This window comes from Sinocyclocheilus grahami, unplaced genomic scaffold (genome assembly GCF_001515645.1).
Source record: "Sinocyclocheilus grahami isolate Dianchi unplaced genomic scaffold, SAMN03320097.WGS_v1.1 scaffold360.1, whole genome shotgun sequence".
Taxonomy (NCBI): Eukaryota; Metazoa; Chordata; class Actinopteri; order Cypriniformes; family Cyprinidae; genus Sinocyclocheilus; species Sinocyclocheilus grahami.
The window spans coordinates 237,336-255,629 of record NW_015505539.1 but is presented as its reverse complement, the minus strand read 5'-3'; the positions used below and the strand labels follow the sequence as shown (position 1 = coordinate 255,629).

Here is an 18,294-nt window from a genome sequence, read left to right as displayed (position 1 = left end):
TCTTGATTTCTCCTCTCTTTCTCTCTCTCTGATTTTCTGTCCTCTGCACCCTTCTGTGCTCCAACCATTGCGCCTATCAACCGACAAAAAAATTAAGTTTGCTTTAGTCCACCATATGCACTCAGCCAAGTCAATTTAGTTGGGAGCCTTAACGATAGAATTAGACTGTAATCCCCTTTAAGCTTCACTATGCTCTTGACATCATGGAAAGAGGTCTGCAAAGCCAATGTCATCATTTGATGTTGCTTAACTGTTTCACTGACACTTTGAATACCAACTATATGATTTGCACACTGTGAGTAGAAGCATGGTCAGAGCCTTTACTTTTCCATGCGCCATGAAAGGAAGAAAGGCTCTAGCATCTAAATAGCTGAATACTGCTAAATTATGTTTTAGCCCATCACGTATTTAGTGTGCATTTAGCTAAATATGCTTTTTTAAATCATTATGTTTCATTATTAGAATGGTGGACTAATGAGAATGACATTTGTAACTTGTTTTCCAGTTAAAATATCTAAAAATAATTTACAAAAAAGATGCATACTGCATAAGAAATTAAGACTTTTTTGTACATTTCCCTCTTGTTTTTAACATCAAACCAAGTGAAAAAAAAAATAGGCTAGTGCATTAGGGGGGAAAAAATCTCATATCAAAGACTGAATTTTTACATCTGAACCTTACACTGAATCTTATACAGTGTTGTAGTAAATAATCATTAAATAATCATTATATATAATGTTAAACTGTACATAGTATGTATCCCAAAATAGAAAATGCATCATGATCTTGCTCTTTGTTACACATTCTGCTCTTTTACTGTTCCAATTAATAGTTTGTACCTGTTTAAACATTCTTGTCTCTCAATAAATATTGCATATCTTTTTGTAATAAATCGTAAATCATATGTTTTTGTATTACATTTTGGGGAATTGTAATAAAACAGGGTTGTGCACAGTATGTCCTACTGTGCACAACAACAAATTTTCCATATTTTTAATGCTTCTACCAATAGATAGACTTTGACTCAGACTGTTTAATCTTGTTTGTTTCTTAGTTTCACAGTTCTTCTTCTTCATGAAGTCAAAGCATCATCGAAACAACCTGGTGAGACCACTCACATCCCAAAAGGGTGTCCTGTCCTTCCATATGACATTGAATAAGTCCAGGACACAGGTACGATACATCACAGACGGCCTGCCAACTATAAACTATAATCACATGACCCAATCCAACCCTACCTCCAATATTGTGTATGTCCTCTGAACTTTGACAATCGGTTTAAAGTGTGTGCTGTTTTTGAAAGTGCAAGATAAATCTAGTACATTTCATCCTTTTTGCTACCCATTGTAATACCCTGAAAAGCTCTAGAAAATTTGGCCCATTTCTGTGCAACAAATCTTTTTTGTGCTCCATCAGATGTATTATTTATTAAATTACTTTATTTAGGAACTCCTTTAACATTTAAAGCACCCTTTCAGTGTAATTCAGGTCACTACTTGCATAATGAACAAATGACCTAACTCCTCTGCAGCTGTGTGTGAATCGCATCCACATCTGATGTTGCGCTGGACTCTACGCATGCAGAGGTCTCCGTACCCCAACCGCCAGTGCAAGCTACATTTCAGGAATGCAAATGCCTCGGGCTCTGACAGCCTGTGATTTATCTCCTCATCTATCCTTGCACACATCTGCCTTTGCCCTTGTGTCTGCCTGTTGCTCATTCCACCCTCCCTCTCCCAGGAGGCTAGGGACTCCCCTGCCTGCCCTCAGAGTTGGCCCAGGGCAGCGTTACAGCCGTCTCTGACCCAGCCACCCACCACTCCTCACCCGCTGTCCTGCCAGGGTCAGACGGTGCAGTGGCGGGATAAGAGGTCTCTTCTCCCGGAGGAGAGTGGCTCTGAACTGCCACAGCGCTGGTGTGAGTCTGTGAGCCGCTGCCACTGCAGCCCGCTAAGTGCTTTACAGTACAGCATGAAAACACAAGTGACCTAATAACCACACTCGCTCTCTGTCAACAAGGATTACGCTCTGCCTGGAGTAAGAGGAGGCTGCTGGCAGGCAGGCAGCACTGTGTGTGCGTACATGTGTGTGGGGACAAACAGAGATGCAGGTTGGTTCTTCTCCTGACAGAGCTGCAGGAGAGCATCACACGAGCTGCAGCAGGGCCGTCGAGCCTCCCAATGCAACGCTCCCTAAACCCCCCCTGTCTAAAAGCTTTAAACAACTGCTTACAATTCCACAGCATCTACGCTGCTCCTCTCTCAACAGGCAGTGCGAGCAAGGACATCTGCGGGCTCTCCACTGTTTGTCTCATCTTCGTGGCCTCTGGCCCCGCACGCAAACACACACACACTTCTCGAAAACCGAGCCCCCTACACCTCGCACCACCCCACCCTGATTTCTCATTTACTAGTCCACACTTGTGCGCAGGCTGCTGAGAAATGGACGCCTGGTGTGAGGTCAGGTGTGATTCATCACGCTGCGTCTGGGCGAAGAGTTGACATTCGTAAAGGCACTCGCTCTGCTGCCATTGTAATTGAGTCTCCTTGTCTTTTCTAGGACACCAGCAAATATAACTATGTCAGGACGCCTCACAGCTATATATTACCCAGCTCAGTGAAAGAGACAAAGGGCGAGTTATCATTTGGGCAGCAGCTAAAGAGAGGGAGGGAGACACATCTGGACATGGGGTTTTGAAGGCTGGGGTGCTGCTTTTACAAGAGGGGTCGGTTCAATAAATGAAACTCAAATGTTACGTTGAGAAAATTTTCTGAAGAATGCCTTTTTTTATAGCCCTAGCATTTTTGTTCAATAAGTTTTTTCTTTCCAAAATAATTCTTGTACATTTTATTTGTTTTATTTATTTATTTATTTATTTTATATAAAATAAAAAAGGGGTTTAAAACATAAACATATAAATTTTTTAATGCATTCACAAGATACATTTATATTAGGGGTGTAACGATTCACTCGTTTTATCGATGCATCAATTACAAACCCTGACGATGCATATGCATCGATCTTGAAACATGATTTTTGAATCGTGATTCGCCGATTTCGGACAGCAATCGATTTAAAACGCTAAGAATCGAATGAATCGCGATTTCTATAGCGATTCAATGCTTTCAAAATACATACACATTCAATTACTACAAGCACGAATGAATGGAGACCTTGAACAATGTTCGTGCCTCGCATCTCTCCTTCTCACGCTCCACTATTTACCGCCTGTGACTGTCCCAGGATTGCACTCGCGCTCCGTTCGTCTCACTGACACATTTTTTGAGCAGCTGATGTGTGATCTCTCCTTAGGACTCGTGGCCAGAGTAATGTTAAAGGGGGGTACAATGCTGTTTCATGCATTCAGAGTTGTTTACACTGTTAAAGAGTTGGATTATCATGCTAAGCATGGACAAAGTTTCAAAAAACAATTTGGACGTATGACAGAGTATTTTTGTGCCAAAAATCTTACTTCCGGGTTCGTACAAGTTTTTTTCGATCGTGGCTCTTAATGACGTAAACGAGGGTGGAACTCCTTATATGGGCATTTCCCCCCGGAAGAACGCACCCGCATCGACCAGAGCAAGAGCGAGATTGCGCCCATCAACGTGCTTCGTCCGGCGTTGCACGGGACTTGCTCGGGAAGAATGTCTCCAATCCAAAGAAGTGTGTTTTTGGTTGTAAGGGAAAGATATCTTTGTTCAGCTTCCTAAAGAACGCAGCGTTATGTAAACAGTGGATACAGTTTGTTTTTCTGGAGCAGCAACGGAGTTTCACCAAGTGTGTTTGTTGATGAGTGTTTTATAAACAAGGCCCAGTTCGACGCTGGCTTTGCACATCATTTGATACTGAAAGATGGAGCAGTCCCAGCTATAAAAGATCCCGGTCATGATTCAGAACTGCAGATGGTAAGTGAAACGGCATCAAATGTCTGTTTTGTTGGCATTCGGCGCCCAAGTGCTCGTCACTCTTTAGCTCCACCCACGGCACGCCTCCAGGAGCTCTGCTTTTTCCAAAGAGAATCGAAAAGCTGTATCTTTCTTTTATAAATATGATAAAACGAAATACTTTTTGGAGATATGAAGGATGCAGTACTACTCTATAGGTACTCAAGATTAACATGAGATTGGGTGAAACTGTGTATGTTATGCCCCCTTTAAAGTGAAGTAGTTTTACTTTTCTATAGTTTTTCAATGGCTCTCGGTCATACCATTACCTGAGCAGTCGAAGGTTGCGCATTTATTGCATGGACGGAGCAAAAATGTAAGTGTCTAAAGCATACACACAGTTCCATTGAATGATAAATGTGTTTTAACAATGTCGTTGAACCGAATGTACGAAGGAAACTGTTAAAATAACCACAAGCATTAACAACAACCTAGAAATAAGAGCACGAGGTTTATCTGATAATCAGATGCATGAAAGTAGCGTTCGTTGCTATAGCAAACAGACATTGGGCTCATTTTCTTTCAGAATCATCATTCGCTGATGGAGAGGAAAAGTTAAATGCTATAGCATTTTATTTTATGAAAATGAGATAAAGAAGTTTTCGCACTAAAGAGAATTGATCTCGCGCTCATAGAACTTAAGACGTGCCAGTCTAAATCTGCAGCTAATCTGAATAAAAAGCAGAAACGTTAAGACAATAAACACAATAAATAAATACAATTTATGGATGATGCAGTGCTAATTGACATATCATTTGTTACAGTACAGAAACTATAAAGTATATTTTCTACCTTATTCTGTGCAGAAAATTTAAATAATTGTTTGTAGCATATAAAACAATAAAGAAATTGGCATTAGGAAAAAAATTATAGATTACAAATGATTGTTTATTGTCCAGCAGTGTATTTGATTTCTTATAGCAAATTCAAAGTAATAGATAAGAAAAGAATTCCTTGTAAAACAAAATAATAATAATAATTATAATAATACATACATACAGTACATACAGTTATTGTATTTGACATTTCTGTCACTTCTGAAATGAAGGCTACGCCCCTGGTTTGACAAAATCTTAGCCTATACATAATACTTTTAAAGCTCTTTTTTTAAATCTTGGCTTACATAAATTTTTACTTATGCCACGTCATGCCATAGCATCATTAAAGGGGTCATATCATGTTGCTAAAAAGAATATTATTTTGTGTATTTGGTGTAATGAAATGTGTTTAAAGTTAAAAAAAAACATTATTTTCCACATACTGTACATTATTGTTTCTCCTCTATGCCCCGCCTTTCTGAAACGAGTCGATTTTTACAAAGCTCATCGGTCTGAAAAGCGAGGTGTGCTCTGATTTGCCAGCTATCCAGTGCGTTGTGATTGGCCGAATACCTCAAGTGTGTGATGGAAATGTTACACCCCGTACCATACTATGTGTGATGCCGTGTCCTGGCCGGAGCGACGAGACAAAAACATGAAAACCCATTACATACTTGCAGTCTGTGAGTCAGAACAGCCGGCATTGTAGTCTACTCTCCCAGGATCAGGAAACAGTCCTCCATAAAATGCGCTGGACACATCAAAATATTTGGGTTGAACTGTTCTGGAACAGTGTTGTAAATACAACTTAACCACTGATTACTAGTCATGTCCTCTTTTGGAAGGCCAAACAAAGTAGTTTTTCTTTCACAACCAAACACACGGCGGCCTAGAGTGAGCAGAGGCCTGGGGCTAGAGTTAGCGGCGGCCGGCTAGAGTGAGCGGCGGCTGGTGGGCTCGAGCAAGGGCGTGTCTAGGTGGTGGCCAGGGGTGGCACCGGCCCCCCCTGAAATTTGTCTGGCCACCCCTGGTGCCCCCCCCTACCAGATGTCTTGCGATAGTGTGATCTTAATGACAATGTCGAGAGCACATAATGTTACGCGATCCATGTGCGCAAGGACGAATCTCTCCACTCCCAAGCGGATTTCCTTCACTCACACAAAACTGGACGTGTGCTTTTAAATATTGTTATTTTATGAATTGGCTCTGCTCTCGCTCAGATATTGTGTGTACATGCTCAAACGTTGTCTTCGCATCACTGAAGACAAAGAGCTTTTTTTCTAATTCAGGTGATGAGTAGGCTTATCTCACTAAATGGAAGCAAGCTGATTATAGTCAGCCTTCTCTAGTTATTTATTTTATTAATAGCCTACTTATTTTAGTTAAGTGCTTAAATTGTAAATATTTATTCAATTATTTGATTTAGTGCATTTGTATTTTGTTGTTTTTGTATATAGTTTTGCAATAAAAGCCTATCAACCAGGTTCCAGAAATAATCACTGAGGGTGCTTCTGAAATGAGTGAGGGTGCTCTAGTCTTAATGCACATTTTCACATATTTTGTCCCGCATAAATATACTGACGTCATTCCCGAAACTTTGCAACGTGTGTGTGGCCCAAAAACAAAGTTCTAGGCTACATTTTAAATGGATTATTGACTAGAAAGCTTGCAAAGAGTGCTCATAACCACTAAAAAGCTGTCACTCTTTGTTTAGTGAGTGTACACGATGTATTATAACATACATCGTTCCGCAAACACAAACTTTTTCAAGGGTAGTGTAAAAGAAAAAGAAATCACAACAACTCTTGACAAGCTATACAAATTGTAGGAATCTAGAGCTATACAAATGATATAGATAGTATTGCTTAGATACTTTGGCCTTGTGAAGTATGAAGTGAATGTGAATTGTAAGGATAAAAGCGTCTGCTAAATGAATAAACGTAAATGTCAATGTGAAGTGAAATTTCTTTCATATTAAAAATTCATAATGACGTCTCAATCGGATATTTTGAGATCTGTGAGAGTGTACTGTGAGATTATAAGGTCTTTTTCATAAGAGAAAAATCAATGATGCCTGAAAGTTTACATTTATATTTATGCATTTGGCAGGTGCTTTTATCAAAGGTGTCTTACACTGCATTCAAGCTTTACATTTAAACAGTTAATACATTGTGTGTAAATCAAACCCATGACCTTGACGTTGCTTGCACACTGAGAAAAATGACTCAGTGGAGTTGTAATTGTAACAAAAAAATATCAATATTTTCAACAAATAAAACTATGTATGGTACTTTACTTTGAAAATTTGAGTAACGTGCTTAATATCAATTTGTTGCAAACTTTTTTTTAGAATTAAATGTATGTATAATATTGAGTAATCTTTACGAGACTTTTTAGATGTGTGCCTTTTCGAGATCTATTTAAGTAAAATGTACTTGAAATAATAGGAAACATGTCTTTAAACTAAAAAAAAAAAAGTAGTTTCGTAAGCATTTAACATTACACAAATGACTGATCAGTCGAAGTTAGCAGAGATGTTTATTCTGTGTCGGGGTTTGGCTTTACAGGAGTTTGGGGAAAGTGCCATGCGGTAATCGCTTTAGTTACTTTTCTTTCATTTTAAGGAGTTTGACATCGACATTGAGCTCATTTATGACTCCGATGCTTCTCTCTGTCATGAATCTTCTCCGTCAGAGGCCAGCAGCACCGAAAAAGGTAAGAAATACATTAAATATGAACGGATCAGTGGTGGAATGCTTTAATATCACAAAAGATGCCGTGACGAATATAACATTAACGTTACATGTTTGTTTTATTAGCTTGTTTACATAAATTACCCTTGAATTGTATACCTTGTAATCAACGTTTTTCATTAGGCTATCTGTAATGCAACTCCTTAATGATTTAAAGTTACTGCGTGCAATGTAAATATATACTTGTCTTTTATGTAATTGTGTGTTGAAATTATATCAAATGTCTTTAAACGTTTGGAAAAAGTTTATTCTAAAGCATTTACATAAATGACTGAGTTGAATTTAGCTAAGACAGGTGTTTGGGGAAGATGCCATGCTGTAATTTCTACTTTTTTTGCTTTCATTTTAAGGAGTTTGACATCAAAATTGAGCTCTCATTATGACTGGGGCACTACTGAACTGTTATCATGTGAGGAGCAAGGGACAAGACTAAAATATTCTCTGTCTTCCAACTGCACTGAAAAAGCTAAGAATCACATTACATATGACCACATTGATGCTGGAATGTTGTAAAGGCACTATTGTAATGGGGTCTAAATGAAATATAATTACTATGGTCCTACTTCTTACCAGTTAACATTTAGTTTGTGCTTGTTTTTCTTTATTTCAGTGGACAAGCAGTTGTTTTAGAATATGATAATAATAATAGTATATAACAGAATAATAATAAAGCAATAAATCAATCTAAATCAATCATTTCAATTAAATGAAATCATTGAAATGAAAGTCAAATCTTTGTCCGCAACAGGATCTGGATGATGAAGATGCCTTGCAAGTCCAAGAAGATGCAATCACTTCCCATCAAAAATCCCACACCTCTGAAATGAAAATTCTGTCATTTACTCGTTTGTCACTCCAAACCCATAAGACTTTTATTCATCTTCAAAACACAAATGAACATATTTTAAATGAAATCCTTTGACAGTCCATGCAACTATACCACTTTGATGCTTTAAAATGTTCATAATCGAGCAGTTTTTTAATTCAAATTTTCCTAAGAGCCATGATTGCTTTATATGATGAACAGTTTGAATTTAGCATTTTATTAACATATAAACGTTGATCAGTGAACATAAACAGAAGTACTTGCTTGACACATAAGAACAACCCTCATTGGTTCCTGCAGAAGCTCAAACGTGCTGCGTAACACAAGAATGAATCTCATTGGTTCTCAAACATCAAGCAAGAATGCTTGAGCTTCCGCTTACCATAACTGATCTGCATTGACGGATGTGTATATGTCAATAAAAGCTAAGCTAGATCTGTTCTTTATATAAAGTGATCGAGTCTCTTCAGAAAATGTCGACTAAACTGCTCAATTCTTATGGATTAGTTTTACGATCTCTCTATGAACTTTTTGAAGAGTCAAAGTGGTCATTGCATAAACTGTCAAGGGAGGGACAGACAACTCTCAGATTTCATTAAAAATATCTTCATCTGTGTTCTGAAGATGAACAAAAGTCGTATGGGTTTGGAACAACATCAGGGTGAGTAAATGATGACAGAATTTTCATTTTTGGGTGAACTAACCCAAGTGAAGTGTGCTCAGCTAGTAGTAGTAAGTGTTAAGATATTGTGGACTGCAGAACATACATTTTAAGTTTCAACATTTACTCTGTAAAACACTATTGCTGTTCATTTTTATTTGCTGATGTAATGTTTTTAAAGAAATTGAATTTGATATTTTAGCAATGTTCTAAACACTATATGTGACCCTGGACCACAAAACCAGTCATAAGGGTCAATTGTTCGAAATTGGGATTTGTACATCATCACAGCTGAATAAATAAGCTTTCCATTGATGTATGGTTTGTTAGGATAGGACAATATTTGGCCAAGATACAATTATTTGAAAACCTGGAATCTGAGGGTGCAAAAAATCGCCTTTAAAGTTGTCCAAATGAAGTTTTCTATGCAATGCATATTACTAATCAAAAATTTAGTTTTAATATATTTACAGTAGGATATTTACAAAATATCTTCATGGAATATGATCTTTACTTAATATACTAATGATTTTTGGCATAAAAGAAAACTCAATCATTTTGACCCATACAATGTATTGTTGGCTATTGCTACAAATATACCCCAGCGACTTAAGACTGGTTTTGTGGTCCAGGGTCACATATAAACTGTTTTACATAGTTCAAGTATTATCCTGAGTGAGTCCATCATATAATTTAGGTGTTTTTTTGTTGTTGTTTTTGGTTGTTTTTCCCGATGAAGCCTGTGAACAGCTTTATGTAAAGGGGAATACATTAATCTGAAAAGGATGTGTGGTAACACTTTAGAATTAGGGAACACATCCACTATTAACTAAGAGTTTTCCCTCGATAAAATGAATAGTTTGTTAAGGTTTTAAGGTTTTTGTTAAGTTTAGGCATGAGGTTGTTAATATGTTAATACATTAATATGCGCTTTATAAGTACTAATAAACAGTCAATATGCTAGCAATATGCATGCTAATAAGCAACTAGACAAGCTAATAGTTATTAGTGAGAATTGGTCTCTAAGCGAAAGTGTTACCAGTAGTGTTAATGTTACTCTGTAATTTGCATTGTTGCACTGTTGTAACATTGTAAAGTGAATAACTGTTTTGTTTTGAGACGCTTGTTTACTGTTTCATTACACTATTGTTGAAAAATTTAGAAATATTTAAATACAGATTGAATACTTTTTTCAAATAAAAAAATGTGGCTTATAATGATAAATAGGTAAATATTACTTTAAAAACAACAAGGTTTATGTTTGATGAAAACTATAGTTGGTAAATTGAAAAACATTGAGTTGCCAATTGAAAATGAATTTGAGTTGCCATTACTTAAGAGTTCAAGTTGGAAGCATGTAGAGTCTAATAGAACAAACAAGAATAAAATTAGCTCAAAACTTAAAAAGCTGATGCAAATAGGTGCCTCAATTTTATTGAGTAAAACATGCACAAAAGTTTTTACAACTTGCTCTACTGTTTGAGCTGCATGCAGGAATGTTGTCTACAATTGACAACCATGATTTTAAAGAGATTGTGTTTTGTTCTTTCCTGTGTGAAGCCATCAATTATAATCTTTCACTTACGATGTTACATTTGTACAGAATTCTTTCCTATTCAGCAGTTGACCCTTGAATTCAAAAATAAATTTTGTGCTGTTTTCACATGCTATCACAGACTTCTCACTGAAAAAAAAAGTAGTCCTGCTAGGTCAAGAAGCTGGGTCATGAAGTAAAAAAAAAGAAAGGAAGAAAAAAGTAAGAAAGAAATCAGGTCTTTGTTGACATTCATGGGGCAAAGGGCCTGCGCACATTTGCAGAGGTCATCGGAAAGTAAACACCTATTAATGGTTACCTGCTTGACGAACAGATAAGCAGGTCGTGGTAATGATTAAACCACAGCTTGCTGGGTTACAGGCCATGTGTGAACAAAAGCATGCTGGGTGAATACAGGTCTGCGTTGGTGCTAAAGAAACAAATAGTAATCGTTATAGGACAGCAGCCTTTGAGCTGTGATGAATCAGAGCATTGAGAAACACACACACACCTGTGAGAGCTGTAAAAACAAGGTCATTTCCAGCCCAGGGATAAAGTAAACTGAGCGAAACTGCACAAGCTGCAACTTATCAGCCCGCTTGCATGCCAGAGCTTTCTCCTCTGTGTGTGTGTGTGTGTGTTTCACAAAACAAAACAGAACAGGATGATCGTTTTTGGTTCAAGTATTTGTATCTTCCTCCGCTCAAGAACTGTAATCATAAACTTTCTCATGATTCATGCTATTCAACGAAATCTCAAACAGCTTGATTTCAGGAAAAAAGCACACACACACACACTCAGTGCAGTCATGGATATTCATAAAACGTAAATGAGAAATTAGACTTTTTGAACCCCTCTATTTGGAATAAATCTTGAAATCATGTCCTTGAAGGAAACAAATATTCACTTTATAGTTTTTAAATAAATTGTTATCTTGGTTTGGTGCATTCATCAAATTGCCGGAGCTGATCAAACATTTCCAGTGCATGGTGTTATCTTAATGAACAAAATCTTTGACTTAATGAAAGCGGATATTCAAGGCTATTTCAAGGCTTTCCACTCAGTGACAGGACACAGGCAATTCCTTTTCTTTCACACCAAGAATTTTATTTTGTCCTTGGTGGTCTTAAAAAGTGTCCGTGGGGTAATCATAAGCATCATGAAAATGTGTTTTTATATAAATAAATTAATTGTTAAAAAACGTTAAGCTCTTGCGCTGGTGTAACAGAGATATTTGCACTTGAATCCTCCCTATAAACACACCACCCTAAAAAAGCTATTTGACCTTTTTCCATCAATTACTTTGAGATGTGGGTGTGAGTTGTGAACATGCAGAAATTCCAGACATAATCAAAGTAACAGCTACTAGCACTTTGCCATTTCAGCTAGAGCTTTTAATATCGCAAAAAGTGCACTATTCCACTGCACTGCTAAATACTCAAGAGCATAATTCTAAATGTTGTTAATGTTTCTATAAATGGGTGGAATTTGATTGTTTGTTTTCTGGAGGTCATTTATTGCTTTTAATTGGTCTCCTATAATGTACTGTCACCACGTTTTCTGTTAAAGCCGGCTTTTCTCAAGAGTGCTTTAAGTAAATCTCTGCTATTTGGTATCTATCGCTGTGTTAATTCCAAAGGTCAGGGGTAACCTTAGCAACTCTGGTCGTGTTAATTAAGAAATGAGAAGATTTCACTGGTCACCATCCCTCAAGCTTCATATTGCAATAGAAGCTCCCTTAAAACGCTACTAAAAACATACTTTGAAAGGAGTAAAGAAAATATAAATGCCAGAAACCCTTGCATAAATAACTAGGAGTGGGAGAGCTGTCTATCTCACCCCGGAACAAAAAAATGGTTGCTTAAAAAACCGTAGAGAAGGAAAGGGTCATCTGGTTTCCATTAGAAAGATAAAATGGTTCACTTTGAGCCTTTTACCAGCCTCTTTGTTTCTGGGAGGCGTCCATGCTTCTCTCTCCATCATCAGCCAGTTGACACAACATTAAAGGCTTCAAACGGTCAAGTCGGGCCCCTTAATCAAAAACTAATTGTAATAGATATTGGAGGAGTGCTAACACTCTGACCGCTCGGACTGGTATCAGTGGTCCAAAGCTTGAGATACCATTAAACACAACACAGACCTAATAGCTGCCACAGGGTATAAAGAAGAACCAGAAGCAGAGTGTGCTAAGTGCTACATGGGGCTGAAAAGGCACATGTGCTGTGAAACCACACTCCTTGAGATGAGTTCACCACTATCCTGTCAAGCTGTGTTAGTTAGCAACAAAAAAGGAATTTGAAAACAGGCTGAAAGGCCAGGAGAAAATGTCAGTTTGGGCAAAACACCCAACCGGCCGAAGAGTCTTATCAGTCCCAGGAGGATCGCTTCATATTCTTTTCCACAAAATATTTCTGGAGGACTCTGTTGAGGACGCGCCATGACACATTTCTTCATATTTTTTTACAGCTGTCTGTAAGTCATCTAAAAATAGATAGATGTATTTAGTTTTTTTTTACTTTTTATACATGATTTAGCTGTTTTCTAATTGTATGCAACATAATTTCTGTAAAAGCACAGTAAAGAATTTGTTGTCTGCGCGGGCTGTCTTGTCAGAATGATCCATAATGCAATTCACATCGCTAGCAGATGATTGAGTTAAGAATTAGGACTTCAGATACACTTGTCTTCCTCACACCGCCTGACTTAGTGGCAAGGCCCATTCTTTAGCAGTAAGTCATGCAGTCTCCTAATAAATCCATCATACTAGAGAAGAGTAACCATCAGGATTAGAATGATGTTAGCTGGCTGAGTACTGCCAAGTGTAGTCCAAAGAGTTGATGCTCAGAGTACATTAATAAGTTGATAGTGTTATCTCAGTAAATTGCAATGAAGATGATAGTGGAAAAAGCTATGGGCCATGCCAAGTGAAACCATTAGAAAAACTGATGTCTCTAAAAGCCTATAACCCCATCCTAAATGAGACATAGTTGCTGCTAATTCCGAGTTGCAGTATTCCCTCGGTCCTGTCAGTCAGCTGCCATTGCTAATAACCTAGCTGGGGGTCTCATAGTCCCTGTGTGTTTACAAATGACATTCTCACCCTGTCGCAGGGTCACCCGGAGTGACATTTCAATAGCTCGGAGTTAAAGGGCCAGTAAACCCCAAAATAAACACTTTCTAATTAGGTTGCTGTCTCACCTGACCATAAGACCGGAATTTCCCCCCACAATTATTGCTTGTCATATTGAATTATTGAAGTTGACTGGCTAGAGGTATTCAATTCTGTTGGAATATCACAAAATTAAATTGTCAGTTGGATTTAATGATGAAATCAGCTGAATTATAAGAACTTTAATTACAGTCACAATAATAAATGTGGCGTTAGTTTACCTCAAAATGAAAATTGTCATTATTTACTCACCCTCATGTCGTTGAAAACCCTTAAGATATGTTTTCATCTGATTCATCAGAGACATGATTGCTTTATATGATGAACAGGTTTAATTTAGGCTTTTATTCAAATATAAACATTATTCTGTGAACATAAGCAGATTAACCTCAACCATACTTGTTTGACGTGCAAGAACAAACCTCATTGGATCTTGCAGGAGTTTTAACACCTTTGTAACACGTTTTAACATGCTTGTGTGAATGAATTTCATTGGTTCTCGGGTGTCAAACAAGCATGCTTGTTTATCCATGACCGAATTTGAACACTGTAAACATTGTTAGCTGGTCTATGTTTATATGTGAATAAAGGTGTAAATAAATCTGTTCATTATATAAAGCTATCATTGGATTAATCCATGCAATTCATATGCATTTTTATTTTTTGATCTCTTTACGAACATGTTGAAGTGTCCGAGTTTTGGGTGAACAGACTTTCAGTGGAGAGACAAAAATCTCTCAGATTCTGAAGATGAAAACATTTCTTATGGTTTTGGAATGACATGAGGGTGATTAAACGATAACAGAATTTTTGTTTTGGGGTAAACTATCCCTTTAATGCTAAAATTGTAGCGCTCAGCTGCAAAGCTCTTATATTATTCGCTTCTATCCCACACCCAAATATATATATGAGTGTTGTAATTGTTTGGCAAATGCATGCCGCTCTCACCCAACATCGCCAACCCTGGCTACCTCACTCCCCTGTGGATAACAAATGGGCCTTTTCTCTCTGAATTTGAGGCTAAACGATGGTTTCGCTTAGAGAGCAAAGTGACTGTCCGTCTTCATAACAGTGCTCTCCATCAAAGAGCAATGAATCCCATCCCATCCGACTGGCCCTGATTAAACACAGGCAATGGATATCCCCCTCCGACCCCCACCCTTTCTTTGCCAAGACCGAGCAAAGCCAGCCCTGCTATGTCAGCCCTAGCACCTGCAGATATCAGCTTCTTTTTCTCTGGTAATAAAACACTCCTCACTTCTGGAGCGGCGAGATGCTTGTTGCTGCTGCCGCTGCTTGCACACACTTTCATTTGAATCAAATTACCAAATGAGTTGTATATTGAGGAGGTTGTACAGAAGGGCTAGCAGGTCATGAAGAGCAATAGCTATGGGCTCTTAGCTCATTTTTTTCATTTATGAGCTTTTTATTATCTCTTATTTAAATTAACATATCAGTCTGAAAAGCTAAACATATTTAGAGGTTTGATGGGAATCACATTTACTAGCAGTCAAAAGTTTTTTTAATCTTTAGAAAAAAAACATTTTAGGATTGTACTAAAGTCATCAAAACTATGAAATAAGAAAGAAATCTAAACATATCCACCTTTTTCCTCACAGATTACAGATTTATTCCTGTGATGGTAAAAGTGAATTTTCAGTAGCCATTACTTTAGCCTTCAGTGTCATGCAATCCTTCAGAAATAATTCTAATATGTTGATGCGGTGCTCAAGAGATTGTGATAGGTTCTTTTTAAGGATTCTTAGATAAACAGAAATTTCAAAAGAACAACATTTATTTGAAATAGAACCTCTTTCAAAAAAATTTATATATATATATATATATATATATATATATATATATATATATATATATATATATATCCCAATTTTTTTATGTTAGTTATACAATTTTTGTTATATAAATGCATTCATTTGAAGCCACAAACTATATTTGTCTACAAAACGAATTCCTCCAAACCAAAAGATCTTTTACGATCTGGAGAAAGATCAATTCAAGCGTACAAACCTTGTGAAAAAGAGGAGTTTAAAAAAAAAAGAACAGATTATATGAACCGTTTGAGTGATAAGTTTGAGCCAGTTCACTGACTTTTATGACTTGTCGCCTGCTGTTCACATGTTGATGTGTTTTCATGTTATGGTCTTGCTCCATGAAAACTTCTCATTTTCTTACGGCCAATGTCCAGAATGGCTGTCGGGGCTGTATTTAAGTTGTCACAGGCGTACAATGACAAAGTAATGGTGTGTTAAATATATGCTCAAAGGCTTTTGCAAAAGTTGAATTAATGTATAACTGAGAACCACACATACCGCAAAGTTCCTGTATTAATTCAATGGCCTATATATTTTATTAATGCTTATATTACTTTAGACACATTTCACAATGTTATAAAATAGTATACACATACTAACTTAAAACACTGCCTTTGGTATTCAAGTGTAACACCCTCATTCACAACAGAACAATGCTCCCATGTGTTGGCACAAGACAAAGAGTTTTCTGGAAAGTTAGCAAAGCAAGACAGACACTACAATCTTGATAGGCTTGTCTTGTTTTAGTGTTGGGGTTCCATCAATTTCAAGGGGGTAAAATCTTACACCACTGAGGCTACAGGCACAAAGCATTGCAGAGCTATAGCAGGATGGGAGCTTGAAGCTCTTAGGAACATTAGCCTGAAAGAAAACAAACGTGGGTCAACTGAATTAACCCAAATCCACACTGCCAACCAAGGAAAACTCCCAACAAAGAGCCTGTCATCTCTTACTGACAAGAATCAATCTGTACACGCTGACCTGAAGTGTCCTGCAGACTACAGGAAATTCCCTTACATACAAAATACTGAGCTGGAGATATAAAGTAGCATAGCAAAATAAAGTGCTAGTTATTCAAGACTTAAATCAGTAAATGCCTCTTTTAAAGGAGTTTTCTTGTATTTTCAGCACTGTAAAAATGTACCTTTCACTTATTAGAGTATCATGAGCAAGTGCACTTTGCCAACATTTAGTTTTAAATATACAGTAGATGACGTTTCTAACTTATTTAAAAACAGACATTACAAAAGTTATTCGGTCATTATCAGTTAAAATTGTAATTTAAAATAGTAAAATTGTAACTATCATCACACTATCACGCATTGCATAATTTTGCCATCTCTAAATGTTGCAATTTAACCAAACATGCCTGTGTTTATGCACTTTTATAACGGTATTTAAACCAAACAGTGCAACTCGAGGTTGTGTTTCTCTCTCAGTGTGCTACACATAGTATTACAGTATCGCCAGGACATTAGCTAATGTCATTATCTCTTCTGTGAGGTCAAAAGGGCCTACTCTTGTGTTATAGGATTTATAAAAGACAGAAGTGATCTTACTTAGGGTCTTGGATAGCAGGCATCAATCCCCAGTTATTGCAGATGGCATCAGTATGCTTTATCGTTAAAGCTGACTGTGTTTTGTCACAGGTAAAGACTAACATAGAATATATACTGTATATATACATAGACTACATAGAATATATGTAAGTATTTATATATATATATTTATTTGTTACAATTGCAAAAAGCACATTGCATGCATCTGGCAGGATGAGTTTCTGTAAACAGGTGCAAAGCAATAGAATCCATCTGCTTTTCTCTGTACAACAAACTCATCAAGTGCATACATTAAGCTACAATTATCTATAGCGAGTAGAAAATGAACGATCAATCACTTGAACTTGATTTAGCATGTTGAAAATGTGCAAAAGCTTGCATATAATCTGTTAGTCCCACTACGTCTAGTCTTCTATTTGTCCACACACTGAGTTGCTTGGCAAACAGGTGTCCGTTGTGAATGACTCTCCACCTCCCATTATGAAGAGCTACCTTTACTAACAGCCCTGTATTAAAGTGTCATTATCTCCTCCACCCCTCTGTCTTGTGTGCCATGCACAAATGGACTCCAGTCTTTTATAATTCCTTTTTTTCCCCTCTGCTGGGTATAAATGTCAACGTCCTATTGTGTGAATTACAGGCATTCCCACATCAGCGCTGATTGTTCCATGTGTAGTGGTGGGAGCAGAATAGAGCATTTGATTTCAGATAATGTAGAACCAGACAAAATGCCACTGGACTTGGCAGGGCCCCTATTGTCTAAGCTGGCAGGCTGAGCCAAAGACCTGAATCTGAGACAAGACTGCGCTGGGGACCGCAGAAAAAGAACGCCTCGGTGGTATGGATTTCACTGACTGTTATAATACAATTTGTCAGGTTTTATGATGTCACTGACAGCTGGTATTCATCCCCTTAACCTTTTCAGGTTGTGTGCTTTATGCCATGCAAAGCCGTAATTTGTCACCATAAGCAGAACATAATTTACTTCGTCAAACTCCCTTTATGGTAAAATGTGAAATATTCACGATCTAGTCATTATGTTAAGATGCACATAAACAGAAATTGTTGTCTCACCCGTGACACATAGCTCCGCTCCTAAGTAGTGACATCATGCAAGTGCATTTCTATTGGGTGACATGATGTAAACTGTCAAAACTTTTATTTTTATTTATCCTTTTCTGTTTTGCTTTTTTTC

The 18,294-nt window shown here is 37.4% G+C and overlaps 1 long non-coding RNA gene across 2 annotated transcripts; it reads left to right on the top strand.

Annotated features, from left to right (window-relative positions):
• Window positions 1-761: 761 nt before the first annotated feature.
• Window positions 762-8,469, top strand: LOC107549013 (uncharacterized). Of its 2 annotated transcripts, XR_001604525.1 has the most exons (4): window positions 762-1,173; window positions 7,390-7,480; window positions 7,869-7,927; window positions 8,267-8,469. It is a non-coding gene; the product is annotated as an uncharacterized lncRNA (long non-coding RNA). The 2 variants fall into 2 exon arrangements; XR_001604524.1 differs by lacking the exon at window positions 8,267-8,469 and having other exon boundaries at window positions 7,869-7,978.
• The last annotated feature ends 9,825 nt before the right edge of the window (window positions 8,470-18,294 follow it).